Source organism: Arvicanthis niloticus, chromosome 19 (assembly GCF_011762505.2).
Source record: "Arvicanthis niloticus isolate mArvNil1 chromosome 19, mArvNil1.pat.X, whole genome shotgun sequence".
Classification (NCBI taxonomy): domain Eukaryota; kingdom Metazoa; phylum Chordata; class Mammalia; order Rodentia; family Muridae; genus Arvicanthis; species Arvicanthis niloticus.
Window position 1 is genome coordinate 45,553,481 of NC_047676.1, and position 16,539 is coordinate 45,570,019.

A 16,539-nucleotide genomic window follows, 5' to 3' on the forward strand; every position below is an offset into this window, starting at 1 on the left:
GTCGACTCTCCTTTTTATCCAGTTTTCCAAAACAGCTATTGAGATACTTAGGTTACATTCAGAGACAATTATAGTTACTTAGAGTTGCTTTGCCAACTACATATGGAAATGAGACAGAGAGGAAGAGGAGACCAATGGAAAACAAAGGTCACGGTAGGGTGGAATTGAGGAAGAGCTTCAAGAGATGGAAGGCTAGATGCTGTGGCTTAGAGATGAGACATTGGAGCTAATTACATGCTTCTGGCACGGTCCCAGCTAAGTGCAAAGGTGGGCAGAGAAAGTTGAATAGTAACATCGACAGAGGTTGTCAGTAAAGCCAGACAAGGAAAGCCTCAACTACCCACAGCGTAGCACCCAGAAGGATTCGGAAGGCTGTAGAGCAGCAGGAAGTGTGGGTTTGGAGAGCCATCCACCACGTGAGAGGAATGAAGCAGAGAATAACAGAAATGAGAGAGAGAGAGAGAGACACACACACAGAAAGAGAGAGAGAGAGAGAGAGAGAGAGAGAGAGAGAGAGAGAGAGAGAGCAGAAGCCGACCTCAAGAGAGATGTCCAAAAACAGAAGTCTTTGCTTCATTTTCCCGTGGAAGCAAGATCTTTGCAAACATGCAAAATAGCAGATGGGGGAAGTCTGCCAATCTCCAGACCTTGTGACCCCTTTGAAGATGAGACCAGTTCCACTTCTTCACCCAGGTATCAAATATGTCAGCCAATGGGCAATTCAGCCACCTAAATACATTCCTCCTGAATGTTGCTGCTTTCCAGAAACAAAGACATGCACACACTTTCCTCCACTGCTTACTGGAAAGATCCAGAAAGAGGCATTATAGGTCCCTCCAGAAACTGAAATTAAAATTGCAGCAAGGGGCTGCCCCATAAAAGTGATCATGGCAAATAATTACAAATGTCCTCTTAGGGAAACAGAAAGTGTTCTTCCTAGACAATTCATAAGGGGTACTCAAATGCCCTGCATTTTCTTTCTGGATGAATCGTTGGTCAAGGGCAAGAGAAGAGTCTCTATCTATTATAGTTTACCCACCACTGTGTGACGTCTGAAATATTTCAATCATTTCTGTACCTTTGAAAAGGCCATCATGAAAACATTGCTCAGAAAAAGCAACCTTAGTTAAAAGTCTAAATTCTAGACGTGAGTCTGTTACTTGCTTGGGGAAGAGAACTGGCGTGTCTCAAGTCTCAACTAAAGATTTCTCAGATGTGGTTTTTCTGTGGTCAGTTCTGGTTCCAGAAGCCACCAGCACTCCTTGCTTAAAACCCAGTTTCCCTAAGCCCCTCCTCCTCCCTCACCTCTCTCCCACTCCACTCCTCCTTCAGACTGCCTAATAAGGCACCTTGGAAGATAAACAAAGCTAAACTTGTGTCTATGTCATCTGTTAAGCATAGCCCTTTTAGTCTTTGCCGTATGGGTTTATTTGCAAATGTTTCATATTGCTTACATGTTTCATGACATTAACTATTTTAAACTTTATCAGTGTTTATTTTAAACTTTATAACATTGTTATAACCAAACAGGTAAAACAAGATTAGCCTTAAGTCTAGGTGATTTATCTAGTCCATTTTATTATCCTATTTTTTCATGTTGGGCGACTTCCATAATATGAAAAGGTTTTGATTTGCTTGTTTGTAGATTTGTTTGTTGCCCCAGGAAGGAATAAAACTTCTGTATTGAAATGCCTTTGCTTTAGCTTTTAAAAGCATGAGTCTTGATATTCATCTAATTTGTTTTTCTCAAGGAAAACTTTGTCAGCCATAGTGGTGGCATACACTTGTAATTCCAATAAGGTTGGTGGATCCATGTGTCTGAGGCCATCTTGGGCTACATAGGCAGTTCTGGGCCAGCCTGAGCTAATAGTGAGATCCTGTCTCAAATAAAAAGAAAAAAGGAGAAGTTTAACAACTTAAAAAATGGTTATATAAAAAAAATGAGAGACAATTTTCCAGAAGATTAGAAATTGTCCTTTCTAGTTGGGTTATGAGTGGCATGTTTTGTTTTTTTGTTTGTTTGTTTGTTTGTTTTTTGTTGTTGTTCTTTTCAAGTTACAAAATTTTTATCATTTATTCACTTACTTTTGTTAAATAGTCTATATATTTCTAAGATCAACACATTATAATCAGAAAATAATCAGATTTTACTGATTACATGGGAGTCTAGGTTTTTTTTTTATGAGAATTATAGAAAACCTGTATCAGAAACCTGGGTTTTTAATTACTGACTATGAAATATATTAATGAAAATAGGAGCCCTAATTTTTTACAGAATTATTTATGAGATGGCAGTAAGAAGCAGAGGGTTTTATCTGTCACCTGAGTGCTGGCTGGACTTATGTCAACCTGACACAAACTAGAGTTATCTGAAACAATTGAGAAAATAACTTCACAAGATCAAGCTGTTGGGCATTTTCTTACTTGTTGGTTGGTGTGGAGGACCCAGCCCAAAATGGGTAGAGCCATCCCTGTACTGATGGTTCTGGATTCTATAAGAAAGCAGACTGAGCAAGCCATGAGGAGCAAGCCAATAAACAGCACCCCTCCATGGCCTCTGCATCAGCTCCTGCCTCCAGGTTCCTGTCCTGCTTGAGTTCCTGTCCTGACTTCCTTTGATGGAAGTATAAGCCAAATAAAAACCCTTTCCTCCTCAACTGGCTTTTTCGTCATAATGGGTTTTTTGGCAGCAATAAAAACCATAAGACAACCAAACTATGCTGGAAAAGATGGAGCTGGGCTTACGGGAAGGTTGCTGAGACTATAGTCTTGGGCTGGCAAGGCAGCAATATTGACACACACAGCTGAGTGCTTCTAATGGACGCTCTAGAAGCAGATGCTCCAGTGGAGCCAGGTGCTTCTGGGAATGTGTTACACAATATCTTACACTAGATTCATCTGAAGCTTGGCTTTGGCAGCATCATGCTTGACTACTAATATATGGCTCTATTTTTATCGTCTCCTGTTTATTTTGGATCAGTTAGAAAGATAGGCGGTAGAGGAAGTTTCCCTTGAATCAGAGGCTAAGGTGTATGTGGTGGCCATGTTTTTAGTGCATGTGTGGTATATGGACTCATGTTTGTATGAGTGCATGCACGTTTACACGTGGGCTCTTGTACATGTGTACACACTGTGTATGTGTGTACATGCTCATGTGTGTAGTCTTAAGATCAATGTCCAATACATTCTTGATCACTCTTCACTTTAGTTTTTGAGACAGAGTCTCTTATTAAGCTTGAAGGACACTGATTTGACTAGGCTGCCTGATACTTGGTCCCCGACAGCATTCTCTCTCTCTCTCTCTCCTTTTCAGAGACAGAGACAGAGACAGAGATAGAGAGACAGAGAGAACAGGAACTCAAGCAGGGCAGGAACCTGGAGGCAGGAGCTGATGCAGAAGCTATGGAGGTGTGCTGTTTACTGGGGGGGGGGGGGGGGGGTGAGGAGAGAGAGAGAGAGAGAGAGAGACAGAGAGAGAGAGAGAGAGAGAGAGAGAGAGAGAGAGAGAGAGAATTTTCCTTTGAGTAGAGTTAGTGTCCATCCTCTGTAAGGCCCAGCTGAGAAGGCCTTGAAGTCCTTCTGACAAGCACAGCTCAAGGCTGCCGAGTTTTTCCCAAACTGCAAGGTTGGTGTAAGAAGAGACTTGTCTCTACTCTTTCAGTGAACAAATTTAAAGCTGCTATGTGCCAAGCCTCCTCTCTTGACACTAAAGTTATATTAAGATACCCTTTTCAAGGAACGCACGTTCTTATGGGAAGAGAGACACATAAGCAAAGATAAATGCACACACAGGCAGACGTTAGGAAGAAAATGAATTACGTTTGTGGTGGCGTGGGGAACTGAGCCTAGTAAGGAAGCTGGAGGGCACTGGAGAGGCTGTGCAGATTGAGAGGTCTGGAGTGGGGCAAGAATGAAGAACAAATCCCGGAGGCAGGAATGAACCCTGTCAGAACAGAATCAAGCACAGGGAGAAGACAGGGAGAGTGACTTTTTTTTTTTTTTTTTTTTTTTTTTTTTGGTTTTTTCGAGACAGGGTTTCTCCGTGTAGCCCTGGCTGTCCTGGAACTGACTCTGTAGACCAGGCTGGCCTCGAACTCAGAAATCCACCTGCCTCTGCCTCCCAAGTGCTGGGATTAAAGGCGTGCGCCACACCACCGCCCCGCCCAGTGAGAGTGACACTTGATTCCAGGATGACAGGAAGGCAGGTCTTCCTGCCGTGGTGGAGCAACTTTCATTTTGGTCTCCGTGTGAGATGAAAGCATCAGAAGCTATCCATTTAAAGTGTGCTTTTCTTTTTCTTCTTTAAATGAAGGCGTACACCTCCAATTCACCATCTTCAGCATACCTAAATGAACAAGCCGCTGCTATCTGACGCTGTCACACGGGTTTGCTGCCATCAACACCGTCTGTCTCCAGAACTCTGCCTTGCGCAACCAAAACTCCTGGTCATAAGTTTTCAAGCACAACAGTCACGTGACCTCAACCTACGCTTTTAAAAATTAAGTTTGTTTCTCGGCAGAGTTGATTATAGGAACGCAGTAGGATTAGTGGCTTATAGTTCCTGACAGAGCTGACACAAATGCCGCTAATCTGAATGCAGACACCAGATAAGGAGAACTGGAAGTGTCGGCTAGGTTAGCGGTTCCCAACCTTCCTAACGCTGCAACCTTTAACACAGTTGCTCATGTCGAGTTGACCCCCGGGCCATAAATTTATTTCGCTACTTAATAAGTGTAATTTTGCTACTGTTAAAAATCATAATGGTGGTATTTCTGATGGTCTTAGGTGACCCCTTTGAAAGGGTCGTTTGACCCCCAAAGGGTTTTGTGACCCACAGGTTGAGAACCACTGCTCTTAAGTTTTGCGGCACCCACTGACTGACATATAATAAGTCAATAAAAGCATAATGTTTACAAAATAAAATCATTAGTCAGGTTTGGTGACTCAGGCCTGTAATACCAAACCTTGGGAAGCAGAGACAGGAGGACCTGTGGCCTGAAGTCAAGTTAGGCTCATACAAGATCCAATCACACCTCAAAAAGAAACCCAAACTTTTTTATTTAAGTACATTTTTTTTCTGAACTAGGATGATGGGGGGGGGGAAGCTACTTTCAAGTCATTTGGAGAGTAGAAGAATCTGGGTGGAGGTGGAAACAGAGAGATGGAGTTGAGGAAGACGCAAGGCTGTCACAAAACTAATTTTTTAATGAAAATGTCAAGAGGACGTTTACTGATTGGCAAACAAAGTTTTAAAATTAAACTTCTCTCCACTGTGAATGACTAAGAGTACTCTAGTTCTCTCTCTCTCTCTCTCTCTCTCTCTCTCTCTCTCTCTCTCTCTCACACACACACACACACACACACACACACACACACACACACACACACAAAACTATCATGATGCAAAGTTGGCTGTCCCAGACCTGGCTAAGGTTGATACACATGGTTTATGCCGAATTGCAACATTAACATTAAAGCTAATCCTTCCACAGTCAGCTAGGTTTCGTTCAGCATTTAACGTATTATTTCCCTACGTTCTTAAGTCGATAGCCTGTCAAGTAATGAGGCTCCATCTCAGAGATTAGATTATTCACAAATCCTAAGTTTCCTAGGGTTTCTGGGCTTTCTAAAGCCATATGCCTAGCAACATCAAATTTCAGAGACTCTACACTACATACTGTTAGAGTTTTAGACCTAATTAACCCAGCCACACAGCATTTGGAGAAACACTTTCAGAGTTTACCTTCGTCGGCATCAGTAAGAGAATTATTACTTCATCAATGCCTACGAGTGAATTGACTAATAACCACTATTAATTTGAAGAATGTCTTTGTATTTTCAGCAAAACTGATTAATCATCTAAAAGCAAGTCAAGATTCTCTTTATGTGACCTACTTGACAAATTTCAATTTTCTGGGGATGGGGAGGATACTGACTTACAATTTCTGCTTTAAAATGACCAAAACCCAAACTGCTAGAGCTGTGGTTACTTTTTCAACTGAGTTCCCATTTAGTGCTCTGCTTACCACAAGCACATGACCTAAATTGACCTTCCTTCTATGCTGAGGTCATAATGTAATTATAGACATTTCTTTCTTCCTTTCTTTCTTTCTTCCTTGAAAAAACGGAGAATGTGAACTATGTGGTGATTTTCAATCTATACTCTTATTATTTCATAAGTTGACAACTATATCCCTCACGACTTTTTTCCCAGCCATCAGAAAGCAGACTTTCAAGTATATGTAGTAAGCAACAGAATATGTATTATTTTTCATAGTATTTGTATTCTAGACTAAGATCTGCCACTCCCCACTCGGGAGACCTTGGGAAAATCACTTACGTTTCTTGGAGCCAGGGACTCTTGGTTTCTAGAATTAAGGGCACAGGAAGTATTTGCTTATCATTCACAAGCCCTGATTATATTTCCAGCCCTGCCTAAACATGGTGTAGAGGCACGTGGCTACGTAGAGACTTAAGGACAGCCTGCCTGGATTACAAGAGATCACATCTCAAAACAAAACAATAACAAACAAATAAAAATAAAAGCAAGAAATGTACAGCCAACATACATGTGCCTGTTATGAACGAATTAGTCAACAATTCACCCCTGCTCTTTCTGTCTGCTGGTAAAAATAAGGGAAAACCAATATTGAAGTTTGACAGGAACAGTAGCTAATACTGTTAAGCCTCACTCCTACCAACCTCATAAATAATGACTCCAACAAGACACGCAAAACAGCCACTCAAAAGGGACAACCTCAAGTACTAAGGTCAGGCCGTGGAGAGGAAGAGCACGGGAGATGAGGAACCGTCTCTGACTTGTACCAGAGGCTTTTAATCTTCTCTGCTAAAATTGCATATTTTCCTTTAACATTTCCAGATGGGATTCATTTGAGCCTCAGGACTGCACAGCCTCAGCTGCACTGTTTCTACCTGTAAACTGAAGGAGGCATAGCCCAGCCTTGTCCGTATTCCACTGTAAAGCCTGTAGGAGTAACAAATGCTACCTGCAGCCCAGAGCAGAGTTGGGAAATTAAAGAGCCGAAGAGTTAGGATAACAGAGAAAAACTGAGCGTAAACTGAAAAAGCATTTAGGCTCCTTTCTGAAGAAAGTGACTCTTCTCCTCTCTTGCTGACTACATCTGTGGCCTTGGGAGCCAGGCAGTTGTGAGCTGCCCCAACGTAGATGCTACAAACTGAGCGCCTGTCCTCTGCAAGAACAGTAGATGCTCTGAACCACTTCTCCATCTCTCCAGCCAATTTTTGACAGTTAAATGAGATTAAAGCAGGGCTGGAGAGATGGCTCAGTGGTTAAGAGCATTGACCGATCTTCCAGAAATTCTGAGTTCAATTCCCGGCAACCACGTAGTGGATCACAACCATCTGTAATGGAATATGGTGCCCTCTTCTAGTGTGTCTGAAAACAGCCACAGCATTCTCATATAAATAAATCTTTAAAATAAATAAGATTAAAGCATGTGTAGAATGCATAGCACAGGGTCCAACAGACAGCTGGTTCTCAGTAAGTGTTATTACAATACATACTTTCTTTTATAATGCAGATTTTGTACATTAACCTGTTAATGCATTAGAAAGAGTGGCTAATCCTTCTATGATATTAGAGACTAGAAGAAATGACATCACACCCATTCAGCTTGTCAGATTAACAGCACTAAGGAAGCTATCAGGTGGCACACAGCTGTGCTCCTGCTAGAGTGTGTGATTTTGCTTTCCACCCTCATGTAAACTACTTATGGCAGGTAGAAACCAACTTTTAAGTTCTATGACTCACATTATTCGAGTTGAATTTAGAAGTCCTCTGGATGCCAAAAGTCCAATTATGAACAAAAAGTACAAGCTGATCATGTAGCAGCAAGGGAAGCTGTGCAATGAAAAGAAAGATCTGCCCGTGCCCTGGGTTCCAGTGGCAAAGGCTCCCCCTTCTCTTTATTGCTGAAGGCAGATGGGTCAACTCCAGAACAACAGTTCTCACCACTTCCTACAGTGTGGTCTAAGTAACTGCAGAGAGCAGCAATTTAACTGCTTGTGAATGATGGTGAGGAGGAGGAGGAAAGGGAGGAGGAGGAGAGGGTGGAGGAAGGAGGAGAAGAAAGAGGAGGAGAAGGAAGGGGAGGAGGAAGAGGAGGAGGAGGAGGAAGAGGAGGATCTTAGTTGTCAGGGGAAACTACTTTAAATTTTGTATATAATAAATATTTTCTTTACCATAAACTATACAAACATGTATCATTTCTGTACTTTTCTCAAAGCCTATCTAAGACCTTCCTTGAGGATGAACCCATCAATAATATCTTTTTGGTATTAGTCATACTAAGACCTTATTTTCTCCAATTTCCAGTTTTCATGTTTAACTGGATCAAAAATACTATAACAAACAAACGCAACGTTTGTAAGGCAAACACAGGATATTAGCTTTCAGGTTTTACTTTTCTTTCTTTTTGGGGGGGAGGGGGGAAGGGTTGCTTTTACAATTTTCTTTTCTTATCTTTTTTTATAGTTTTCCCAACCACATTTTCAGGGGCTCCCTTTCGTGGGAATTTCCCAAAGAATTCAATTTACCTCCCACAGAAACAATAATACTCTTTCCTGCTGAACTTATGCTATCAGTTCACACACTTACTTACATTATCTACAGCAACCACACGTGTAACTGGAACCAGAGGGTTTACAATAAACACATACTCCTGTTGAGCAAATAGCACAGCAGCTGGATGGAACACGTTACTGGGAGCCAGCATTCTCTATCTCTGGGCACTGCCCAGTGTGTGTATGGTGAGTGACATGAGGTCTGTAGTCGTATCAGGTTAGCGTGTTAGATTCTCAATAGAACTGCATTGTTAAGTTGTAGGGCTACGGGACTTTCCTTCCCACCATCCCTCGCGGCCATCCTTTCCCACTTGGTCCCCGCACGACTGTGTTTAGATGGCTCCCACAAAGAAAGGTGCTGAGAAGAAGGGCCGCTCTGCCATCAAAGAGGTGGTGAGCGGAGAATACACCATCGACATTCACAAGAAGCGTGCTCCTCGGTCACTCAAAGAAATCTGGAAATTTGTCATGAAGGAGATGGGGACTCCGGATGTGCGCATTGACACCAGGCCCAATAAAGCCGTCTGGGCCAAGGGAATAAGGAATGTCCCATATCACATTCGAGTACATTTGTTGAGAAAACATAATGAGAATGAGGATTCACTAAACAAGCTCTGCACATTGGTAACTTGCGTGCCTGTTCCTGCATTCAAAAATATACGATGTGGACGAGAGCTAACCTGCTGAATGTCAAATAAAGTTGCAGAACTGACAAAAACAAAACAAAAACTGCATTGTTTCTTGGGGGTGGAGGGTGGGAAGCCACGTGCAAATTACCAACATCCAACCATTTTTTTTATCTATAGGAATGGCAACTATATTTAATGATAAATGGTTTACCCATCACTCATATTATTTTTTTCTTCCTTTGAAAATAAACATTGGCGCTTCTGCCTTGATTTAAAACACTATCTACATAAGGGCAGGAACCCACCCCACACTCCTGAATAATAGGCACTCAGACTCCTATGAACATCAGTCAATCCTGCCTTCTTTCTTCACATTAGAGTCACACCTGCTAAAGCCACACCTGCTGGATAGCGTTGCAGGTATGCGGATAAGGATGATGTCATCTTCCTGTGCTAACTAGATGACAGAGTTAGCAGCAAGATTTGCATATGTAGTGAACGCAGTCGTCAGCTAGTGTGTTTCAGACATAAATCTTTTTGAGCCACGAAATCCTACCCTCTATTGTCTACCTAAGCAGGCATGAGAAAACAGGTAAGAAGAGGGCAGGGGAGCTCCTGGACAGGCCTAAGGAAGGTTTACCCTTAAGTAAGAAGCACCCTCTCTCTCAGTTCTGTGCTATTCCCTCATTTAATCCTGAAAACGCCAAGCAAATCACAATGTCATCTGAGATAGGAAAGAAGAAGGCAGACTGAAGAATGTTCTGGGCTACTCAGTGGTGATATCATACATTCCTGCCATTGACCTTAAAATCTACACTGGATTTATTTTTAGGATCACCCTATCCCTTCACTAAGTGATAGCATGACCCTCCCACAGCAGCTCCTTGTCAACCACAGAGTTAGTACGCAGGCTGAAGAAAGCTTGACTGTCTAGACCTTGGGTTTGAATCTGCCGTGTGCTCTTCACCTAGTGTGCCAGTATTCTTCCTGTTTCCCCTTCATTGTGCCCAAGTGCAAGACAAGGACCCCGAATCGCTCTTACTGACTTAAGATGACTTGAGAGAGAACAACCACAAAGTGTCGCTCTACAGCTAGTACTGATGCCTGAAAAACAACCAAAATCTCTGTCTCATCACTGTCTATAGAGATTTCTAATTTAAATAGATTTGACCATACTGTAAGCACCGAGGTACAAAGGATGCTCATGCCCTCTATTTTTTTAACCCCAAAATTGACAGGCAAGCTGAATACTATCCAGACAGAGGATACAAACAACGAAGGTAGCTGCCCTTCCCAAATCTGATAGTGAAGTGACACAGAACCTGTACAGGAGAGGTTCATGATGCCCAAGTGTCAGACACCAGACAGCTGAGCTACAAACACAATCTTCACAGGTCCCTTACTTGCTTCCAGACTACTGAAGTAGTCTGCCCCTGAAAGAGGCACACACACACACACACACACACACACACACACACACACACACACAAAGAAGCACACACAGACACACACACAGATACATACACAGTCACAAATACACAAACACACACACAGAGGCACACACACATTCACACATGGGCACACACACAGAGGCACACACACAGAGGCAGAGAGAGAAAGAGAAAGTCACACAGAGAGGGGGCACACACAGTTACAGTTACAAAGAGAGAGACAAAGAGGTGTGTGTGTGTGTTACACACACATGTGCACACAGACACACACACACACTCACACTTTCCAACTCTTAGATCTCTGCACTTTCTTTCCCTGGATTCCGTGTCCCAGCCATTTCTTACTCAACCAACTTTCTTCTCTGAGCTCCAGAGAGCTCCCTAGTCTGTCTCTGTTTTACCTGCCCCGCTCACCTGTGTATGACAGCAGTTCAGTACACTGTCCCACTAGCCCACACAGCCTTGGACACGCTTCAACATCTGGCCAGCCCACTCTGCCTGACATGAAGCTGACAGTCAAATGTTTTCTCAGGCCACAACTTGTGAGACACCGTGGCTTTGTCCAGGACTGGCACCATGCCTTACATTAAAAGGAAAGAATCTGTGCTGTGTTATTTATGGTTTACTTACTGCTTTTCCGGACAGCTTTGTTGTTAACCTGTAAGACTTGTTGAATCCCATGGAAATCAGCTTCTTTCTTACTAATATTTTAAGGTAACAAACAAGTACTAGGAGGATGCTCAGAGGATAAAGCTCTTGCTCTTGCGTGCAGGTCCGAGAACCTGAGCTTGGATGCCAGGACCGATGTAAAAGCCTTCACTTCACTTCATTCTTCACTCTTGTAGCTTCTCTGCCTCCCCAGGTCGGTCTCCCCTTCTGCTTTGATGTCACATGTGTTCCAGTACCTCAGTTTCTGTCCCTTCTCCTTCCTAAGTCCCTCCCCTGCTAATGGTCCTTACAATGCCAGTAAACATGAATATATATACATATACATACATACACACACACACACACACACACACACACACACACACACACATATATATATATATATATATATATATATATATATATATATATGCCCAGGTACATCTGGATCTTACGACAGTTTCTATTTTAGATGTTTAAGGGTCTCCCACACTGATATCCACAATAGGGACACCAGTTTTTATGTCCCCCCCAACCAGGGCACGCACGATGCATCCTTACAAGCATTTGTTGCTCTCTCTAGAAACATTTCATTTGAATACTATGTAGGAACTGCATGTGATGGCCAGCCCTCGCCACCATTTATAAATTGGGTACTTTCCTAAGTCCAGTGTGTTACTGTGTGCTTTTAATCTATCTACATTGGTTATGAAGCATAGTTGGAAATTTCACTTTTTTTTTTTTTTTTTTTGGTGGTTTTTTGAGACAGGGTTTCTCTGTGTAGCCCTGGCTGTCCTGGAACTCACTCTGTAGATCAGGCTGGCCTCGAACTCAGAAATCCGCCTGCCTCTGCCTCCCAAGTGCTGGGATTAAAAGCGTGCGCCACTACCGCCCGGCGAAATTTCACTATTTTAAAAGATCAAAAAAAAAAAAAAAAGTTTTCTTGGAAAAGGTCTCATGTAGCCCAGGCTGAACCCAGACTCACTATCTAGCTAAAGATGACCTTGCACTTTTGAGCCACCTGTGTCCACCTCCCAAACTTTGGGGATACAAGTGTGTGTCACCATAGCTCTCATTAGGTGACCTATCTTTTATCTGTCAAATTGGTAGAGGTTATCAACTTTCCCATAAGTTCTGAGTGTTCAAGGCTGAATGATTCATATAAAGACGTGTGAGAAATATTCCTCTCTAAAGATCTGCTTATAGTATAATCCATAATGTATGATATGAATCATTAAAGTCCAGGTTGTTTCTCAATTTGATATGCGTCATATCTACAGTGGCTCTAAATGGCATTCCTTCTTTACTTTAAAATTGATGCTTGCACAAGAGGTACATCATAGAAAATAAAGGATATATTGAGGAAAAATTCTACCTCGTGACTGGTCCCTATGGTGTCCTCTTATCTTGTCACCTCAAATCTTACCATGTGCAGCCAACTCTTAGCTGGCCTTGCCTCTCCAGCTTAGCTCAGACACACAGGCTTGGTGAAAGGAGTCCTGCTTGTCCTGGCTCACCCTCCTCCAGTGTCATATGTTCTGACAGAATAAGACATTCTACCACTAAATATAGACATGGCCTCACCTGTTCACTGATGTTTAATGCACTTTTATGTATGTGCTATATTTCCTTTTTTTTTTTTTTTTTTAAAAAAAAAGGGTTATTTTGAGAAAACTTACTCTTCTTTCCTATTTTGTTTTGAGATTCACACTTCCCATACAATCTGGCTCCTGGATCACACCTGGATATGTAATGATTAATCAGGACAACTGGGTACCTCAGTGTGGCAATACACTCAGCAAAGGTTTTTCTCTCTCCCATCTACAGTCTGCCATCTCCCCCACGACCACCAATGCAAGCTTATGAATATCCTATAAAGCTGGCTTAATTTCTACTACTATCAGGGCTACTGTACCTGTGCTACCTTAGTTCATGTTGCACTTTATTCTACAAATATCTATTAAGCAACTACTAGACAAAAAGCCTGATCGTGTCACGTTTTAAGTTGCTCAGGATCTCCTGGAAGGAAGCAAACACGTACTAAAGAAGATAAGCAATAGTCGGAATGTGTATTGGTCAGGGCTGTGGCTCAATTGATAGGATGCTAATCTAGCTTGCATAAAGCCTCGGGTTTCCTCCCGAGCACTGAATACAGAAGGATCGGAAGTTCAAAGTCATCCTCTGATACACAGTGAGTTCGAAGCCAGCCTGGAATACATGAGACCTTGTTTCAAAATAAATAAGAGGGAAAAAATATAAATAAGAGGGTATGATAAGTGACAAATACCTGTTCAAATTGGGAAAGAGGAATCGTGGTGAAGAACAGACGGGGAGGGGTTCGAGCCGAGACTGATGAAGGCAAGTGAGAGCAGGAAACCTGGATACATCCACAATTGGGATTAGGGAGTGGCAGCAGGAGGCAGGACGGCTGAGTTTTGCACCCTGGTGACTAGGCTAATGGTGGCAGAAACTGTCTTCTGCAGGAGCTTTGGGAAGACACGGAGCACGTAAACGGAGTATTATAATGTCTCCTCAGAGATACTAGACTAAACTGAATACATAGGGCCACTGGATTTTAACTGAAGTTAAGTGGGCTTGAAAAATGAGGTTCTGGGAAATCAATCTGTCAATCTAATTTTCTGTCTTTTAAAGATATCTATCTTTTAAAGGGCTGGGCACGTGGCTCAGCCCAAGAGTAAAAATTCAACCCGTGCAAGGCCCACTGTGGTTCACACCCAGTAGCAGGGAGGCTAGAAGAGGGACCAAGAGACTGATATCAGCTTTAGTTGGTACAGTAAAATGAACAAGAAAGAAAAGGGACCAGAGATTGAGAGTCCCGAGCCTGATACTTGTACCTGCATAGCGCTTAGTGACAGTTAAGAACCAAGAAAAGAACTCTGGGTTCATCAGACTAGCAGAGTGGACAACAGCCCCTGGCTGGCTGGAGGCCAAGCCCCAAACTGAGAACAGTCTCTACTTAGCAGGTTTCTTAAAGACTGACAGGGCTAAGCACTCAGTGCCAGGCACATTCACACAGGACAAGCATCTGGATGGGGTAAGGGGACGGGATTTTTTTTAACCTAGTCCTCGATGACCTTGGAAAGAACAATTTCTTCCTGTACAAAAACTGTAAATTGTAAACCACAAGTGCAAAGTACGGAGGTGGTGGCACTCACTAAAGAGGATGAGTTTTATACAAGAAACGCATAACAGGAGTGAGTGGAAGAAAGGATGACCTGGAAGCTCGGAGCAGAGCGAAAACGCTCAGGGGCTGTTCCAGGGATAGGGGGAGTTCAGTAGGCAATCGCCGGTCTCTGAAACTATTGCTGGGTGGGAGTGGGACATATGTGCCTTGTTGCATCTGGAGCTGGGTGCACAGCAAGCCGGACCGCTCCCGCCTCGAGTTCCCCAGGTAGTCCCCAAAGGCGCTCCTCTGTATCCCGTAAGTTTCAATCAGCAAGAGCTGATAGGAGGGAAAGGCCCATTTCGCCCCGCAGGACACCTAGGCGATGAATGACAGACAGGCTTTGCCACTCCGTCTCCAGAACGACCTGTTCCACAGCGGTGGACTCATCCTCCCTCGTTTGCCCGCAGCAGCAACCGCGACAGGATGCTTTCCCACAAAGAGACAGCACCCCGAGTTCCCGCGGGCGGGACGCACCCAGAAGCAGGAAGAAGGGATCGCTGGTTTGTGGAGAGGAGTCTGGGAAGCTGGGTCCGGGAGCCCGGAAAGTGACCTCCGCGGTCCAAGGTCGAGCAAGACCTTCCCTCTTTGAGTCTCAGCCGCAGCACCTCAGCACCCCATGCCCCGGGGGCCGCGATCTTCCCTGGGGGTTCAGGGCGCTAGGACTCCGGGAGGCGCAGGTGAGCGCGGCGCGCCCGATCCCCGAGCAGCCCCGCCGGGAAGGAGGCCCTGCCCGGCCCCACGCTTCTCCCCTTCCCGTGCGACCCCCGGGGTCTCGGCCCCTACGGCTCACGCGCCCTTCCCCTGCAGCCCTCCGCGCCACCCCGGAAAGCATCGCCCCAGCCTGCGGGGACCCGCAGCCCCTCACTCACCACGCCGGGAGGCGAGCAGCGCGCGCGGGAGCCGAGGGCGGCGGCAGGCGGTGCGAGCGCGGCTCTCACAGCGGCCCCTGCTGCCCGGGCTGCTGAGAGGCGGAGGCGGTGGGGTGGCACCTGCTGGCTCTCCCAGCCCCGCGCGTCACCCGGGACCGCCCCCCGGCCCGCCTGCCCGCCGCCGCCAGGTGCCGCCGAGGGGTGCGGTGTCCTGCCAGCCTCTCTGGCTGCAGCCCTCGCCGCGGGTAGAGCCTGTCCCCGGGCGACTCAGAGTGCGATGGGGGGCCGGTTCCCGTCCGCTCTACTGAGTGCTCTTTCTTTCTGAGTGTGAATACCATCGTCTGGGTTCATCCCCACGCTTAACCAAAATACTGTGGGAATTGTGGTCGTGCTTGACTATGATGGATTACAGGCTGGGTCCAGGACGCGGCTGGAGGAGAGAAGGGATGAGGAGAGATAAGTCTCTAAAATGGAGACCAGGCCAGCAAAGATGCCAAAGCAGATTTGGGGAGCTCAATCCCTTCTTATAATTAAAAGTTGAATTGTTGAAAAATTGGGAGATGCGCGCGCTGGGGTGGGGGAAGGGCTTTTAGGGCAATGAAGAAGAGACTGTATGCAACTTTTTTCATAGTAATCAGAACTGATGCAAGGAACGGAGTCTAGCAAACTCCTGTCTCCTTCAATGATTGTTGGATTGGAAGTGCTGAGCTGGATAAATGCAGGCCTGTGCGTGTGTACTGGACTTTAAAAAAAAAAAAAGACCTAGTTCAGTGTTTAGTTATGATCATAGTAAACACTGTAACAATTTCTAATCAAGCGTAATAGCAGGAAGACAAAATCTAAGTCTAGAGGTACCTGCTTCTATAGCAAAACCAAAAACTAGAATTGATCTTTCAACTAGAACATCCCCTATCCTCCATCCCCCTCCCGCCCTAAAAATTCCAATCCTGAGGGTTTGCCTTCCCTGTGCAATGGCCTCACCATGTGGGCGGTGCTTGCACTGGAGTTCCTAACCTAGAATCAGGATAGGAAGGGACTCTCCAACAAGTAGGGACAGTGGGTAGGGAAAACAAAAACAAGCAAGCCAGCCTTCTATGACCCAACCCTAGAACAATGAAAATAAGGTTTCAGTGTTTAACATAAAGCTCTGG

At 44.5% G+C, this 16,539-nt stretch overlaps 1 protein-coding gene and 1 pseudogene across 1 annotated transcript in view; one reads left to right on the plus strand and one right to left on the minus strand.

The window, feature by feature from the left end:
- Positions 1-15,506, minus strand: part of Elovl7 (ELOVL fatty acid elongase 7) — a 73,618-nt gene extending 58,112 nt beyond the window's left edge. The window contains exon 1 of the mRNA XM_034523666.2: positions 15,389-15,506. The gene's annotated coding sequence lies outside the window, so the exon portion shown is untranslated. The remainder of the gene's footprint in view (positions 1-15,388) is intronic.
- LOC117723822 (large ribosomal subunit protein eL31 pseudogene) lies at positions 8,926-9,326 on the plus strand (annotated as a pseudogene).
- Positions 15,507-16,539: the final 1,033 nt, after the last annotated feature.